Here is a 5,215-nt window from a genome sequence, read left to right as displayed (position 1 = left end):
AATGGTATTTTTTATTGATTTCCTCCTCAAGTTTTTCATTAGTGTTGTACAGACATGCTACTGATTTTTGCGCATTGATCTCATAACCTGTGACATTACTGAACTCATTTATAAATTCTAGAAGCTTTGTTGTAGATTTCTCAGGGTTTTCTATGTATAGGGTCATATCATCTTCAAATAGTGGAATTTTGACTTTTTCTTTTCCAATTTGAATGCCTCAATGCTCAGGCAAGTACTTCTAACACAATATTAAATAGAAGGTGTAATAATGGGCATCATTGTCTTGTTCCTGATCTTAGAGGGAAAGATTTTCAGATTTCAAAATTGTAAATGATGTTAACTGGGGGTTTTCCATATATATCTTTTATCATGTTCAGAAAGTTTCCATCTACTCCAATCTTTTGCAGAGTTTTTATTAAGAAATAGTGCTGTATTTTGTCAAATGCTTTTTCTGCATCTACAGATATGATCATGTGATTTTTTTCCTTCAATCTGTTTATGTGGTGTTTACATTAGTGTATTTTCTTATGTTGAACCATCCTTGCATACGAGGAATGAATTCTTCCTGGTCATGGTGTATAATTCGTTTAATGTGCTGCTGAATATGATTAGTATTTTGTTGAGGATTTCCACATCTATGTTCATTAGAGAGATTGGTCTGTAATTTTCCTTTCCTGTGGCATCTTTGTTCAGCTTTGATATTAGGGCAATATTGGCATCATAGTATAAATTAAGCAATGTTCTTCTGTTTCAATTTTTTGGAAGAGTTTCAGCAAGATTGGCATTAGTTCTTTATGGAAAGTTTGGTAGAATTCACCTTTGAAGCCATCTGGCCCAGAACTCTTATTAGTTGGGAGGCTTTTAATAACTGATTCTATATCTTTACTTGTGGTTGATTTGTTGAGATTGTCAGTTTCCTCTTCCATTAATATAGGTTGCTTATGTGTTTCCAGGAATTTGTCCATTTTCTCTGAATTTTCATTTTTGTTGGAATATAGTTTTTCAAAGTATCCTCTTATGATAGTCTTTTTTCTGTGGGGTCAGTGGTGATATCCCCTTTCTCATTTCTTATTTTCTGTATTTGCATCTTTTTTTTTTCTTGTTAGTCTAGCTAAGGGTTTGTCAATTTTATAGATCTTGTCAAAGAACTGGCTCTTGGTTTTGTTTATTTTTTCAACTGCTTTCTTATTTTTTCATTTAGTTCTGCTCTGATCTTTGTTATTTCTTTCCTTTTCCTTTGCGTTTAGTTTGTCATTGTTTTTTTTTACTAAATCCTCCAACTGTGAAGTTAGTTTTTCAATTTTAACTCTTCTTTTATCACGTGTGAATTTATGGCTATAAATTGCCCTCTCAGTACCACTTTTGCTGCATCCCATAAGTTTTGATATGTGCATTATCATTTTCATTTGTTTCAAGGTAGTTATTGATTTCTTTTGAGAGTTCCTCCTTGACCCACTGTTTTTCTAAGAGTGTTTTATTTAACTTTCATATCTTGTTGCCAAATCCGGGTCTCTGACCTTTGCAGATTTCCAGCTTCATTCCACTGTAGTGAGAGAAATTATTTTGTATGATTTCAAACTTTCTGAATTCACTGAGACTTTCCCAGCAACCTATCCTGTTGTCTATCTTGGAGAATGTTCCATGTGCACTTGAGAAGAATGTTTATCCTGCTTTATTTGGGTGTAATGTTCTGTATATGTCTATTAGGTCCAGTTCCTCTAATATATTGTTCAAAGTTTTTTCTTCTTTATTGATTTTCTTTTGAGATGTTCTGTCCAAAGGTGATAGTGGTGTATTAAAGTCCCCCACTATAACTGTAGAGGCATCAATTCCTTCCCTTAGATTCTCCAGTGTTTGTCTTACATATTTGTAGGCACCCTTGTTAGGAGTGTAATGTTTTTTGTTTGTTTTTGTTTTTGTTGTTAATGATGTATTTATTTATTTCTCTCCCCTCCCCCCCACCTAGTTATCTGTTCTCTCTCTTTTTGCTGCATCTTCTTTGTCTGCTTCTGTTGTCAGTGGCATTGGAATCTGTGTTTATTTTTGTTGCATCATCTTGCTGTGTCAGCTCTCTGTGTGTGCAGTGCCATTCCTGAGTAGGCTGCACTTTCTTTCACACTGAGCAGCTCTCCTTACAGGGTGCACTCCTTACGCTTGGGGCTCCCCTACACAGGGACACCCCTGCATGGCACAACAATCCATGTGCGCATCAGCTCTGTGCATGGGACAGCTCCACATGGGTCAAGGAGGCCCCAAGTAGGTCCAGGGTTTGAACCGCGGACCTCCCATGTGGTAGACAGGTGCCCTAATCACTGAGTCAAGTCTGCTTCCCAGGAGCATAAATGTTTATACCTGTTCTTTCCTTTTGGAATGATTATTCCTTTCACTAATATGTAGTGTCCATATTTGTCTCTCACAATTATTTTGCATTTAAAGTCTATTTTGTCTGATATTAACATAGTTACTCCTGCCCATTTTTGGTTATTATTTGCCTGTAAGATGTTTTCCAGCTATTCACTTTCAACCTCCTTGAATCCCTAGGTCTAAGATGTTTTTCATGTAGACAACATATAGATGGATCATACTTTCTTATCCAATCTTCCAGTCTGAGTCCCTTGACAGGTGAGTTTAATCCATTGACATTCTGTGTTATCACTTTCAAGGAATTATTTATATTAGCCATATTTTCTTTGGATTTGTGTTTGTTATATTTTGTTTGGTTTTTTACTTTTTTTTGTCTTTTTATTGTTCTTACACTCTCCTCCAACTCTGTCTCTCCTGTTTTTTATCTTTCCTCCTATAGAACTTCCTTTAGTATTTCTTGAAGTGCAGGATTCTTGTTGGTATAATCTATTAATTTCTGTTTGTCTGTGAATATTTGAACTCTCTATCATATTGAATGTCAGTTTAGGTGGACAGAGTATTCTTTTTTGGAAATTATTTCTTTTAGTACTTTGACTATATCATACCACTGCCTTCTTGCCTCCTTGGTTTGAGATGAGAAATCAGCACTTAGTTTTATGAAGCCTCCTTTGCATGTGATGTTTCTCTTTTCTCCTGCTGCTTTTAATATTTTCTCTTTGTCTTGAGCATTGGATAATTTGACAAGTATATGTCTTTGGGTAGGCCTATTGGGATTTATGCTATTTAGGGTGCATTGTGCTTCCTGGATGTGGACATTCATCTCCCTCAATAGGTTTGGGAGGTTTTCACCCATTATTTCCTCCAACACCCCTTCTGTTCCCTTTCCCTTCTCTTCTTATTCTGGGATGCCTATAATGCATATGTTTTCACATTTTGCTTTGTCATTCAGGTCCCAAAGTCCCTGTTGATTTTTTTCTCTCTTTTTATCTATCAATTCTACTGTCTGTTTGATTTAGGATGTAATATCTTCCATAATAGAAGACAGTACATCACTAGTTCTTTCCTCTCCCTTTTCAAATCTGCTGTTATTTGCTGAGAGTGTATTTTTGATTTCTTGGATTGTGCTGTTACTCCCCATCATACCCATTGTCTTTTTTTTGCATGATTGCAATTTCTTCTGTATGCTCTCCAAGTGTTTTCTTCATAGTCTTATCTCTTCCTTCACCTCATTAAATTGGCCCCTATTAAATGTTTTGAGAGCTTTAATTACTTGTTTAATGTTCTGCTCTTCTTCCTACTTTTTAGTTTGTTCATTGGATTGGGTCATGTTTTCCTGATTATTGGTTTGGCTTGTAGTTTTTGTTGGTGCCTTGTCATCATTTTATCTTGATGGGTTGATTAGCTTCTTTGTCTAGTGTCAAGGTTTAATTAGTTGCTGCTTTTCATGTGTGTTAAGTCTTCTCTTTGCCATTTTGTTCTTCTTATTCTATTTCTGTCCTGTTGGTTAAGTTCACTTGAAGGAAAATATTAGGGTAAGTGAAAGCAAAAAGAGTAAGAAAAGAAAAAAGTATAATAGTAGTATTGTTAGTAAATATTAGCAGAAGAACCATGTGAGATCTAGAAGAATGGGTATTAGACTCATGTAAGCTGTGTAGAGTTATAACAGTAAGAAAAATGGAGTATCTATAATGAGACAGTAACCTGAATATGGTGAGGAATATCGTATTAATTAAAAGACCAGTGTGGTCAGGAAAGTGGGAAGAGAAAGGAAAGGACGATAATATAGATAGTGAATAAAAGACAGAAAACAGTACAAAGGTATTAGAAATAAAAATTGGGGGCTAAATTAAGAGCAGTGGAATGTAAGAGAAACACTAAATGATGGAGGATAGAAAGATGTAGAGGAAAGGGGTAAGTATTGGTAGCCAAAATCAGTACACACAGAAAAGAGGAAATAGAGGATGAGGAAACATAGCAAATGTGAATCACTCCCTGCCACACCTAATATAAAAAATATAAAAAAGAAGAGAAAGGGAAAAAAGGGGGGACAGTGGGGGTGGAAATTCAAGCAAGAAAAGGGGGATGAAGAAGAAGAGGAGGAGGAGGAGAAGGAGGAGGGGGAGGAGGAAAGGGCTGTGGGGTTATAAAGAGGAAGGAAAAACAAAAAAATAAACCAATAAAAAAGACCAACTTTTCGAGCAAGGAGTCCTCTTTGCATTTAAATAAAATGCTTAGGAGTCTGACCTTCCCCCTTTCTCCCTTTTTCCCTTCTCTCTCCCAGGGCAGCAGGAAAGCTGTGTGAGGTGTCCAGTAGGAGAATCAAGTGGGTCCTTGGTGAACCAAATCACCAGAGAAAACAATGTCTTAATTTCCAAAGAGAGCGTGCCCACACATCACCAGGAACACCAAATAAGCTAATAGAAGTTTTCAAAACACATCTTACTGTCCATCTCCCTTAGTTGTACTACAGGAGGGCTAGTTGAATTTTTTTTTAAAGATTTATTTATTTATTTCTCTCCCCTTCCCCCCCCCCCCAATTTTCTGTGTCTATTTGCTGTGTCTTCTTTGTTCGCTTCTGTTGTTGTCAGTGGCATGGGAATCTTTGTTTCTTTTTGTTGCATCATCTTGTTGTGTCAGCTCTCCGTGTGTGCGGCATCAATCCTGGGCAGACTGCACTTTCTTTTATGCTGGGTGGCTCTCCTTACAGGGCGCACTCCTTGCACATAGGGCTCCCCTACGTGGGGGACCCTTCTGCTTAGCAGGGTACTCTTTGCGTGCATCAGCACTGTGCATGGGCCAGCTCCACACAGGTCAACGAGGCCCGGGGGTTTGAACCGCAGACCTCCTATGT

This window comes from Dasypus novemcinctus, unplaced genomic scaffold (genome assembly GCF_030445035.2).
Source record: "Dasypus novemcinctus isolate mDasNov1 unplaced genomic scaffold, mDasNov1.1.hap2 scaffold_152, whole genome shotgun sequence".
In the NCBI taxonomy this organism is placed as follows: domain Eukaryota; kingdom Metazoa; phylum Chordata; class Mammalia; order Cingulata; family Dasypodidae; genus Dasypus; species Dasypus novemcinctus.
Note: the sequence above shows the minus strand (reverse complement) of the source record.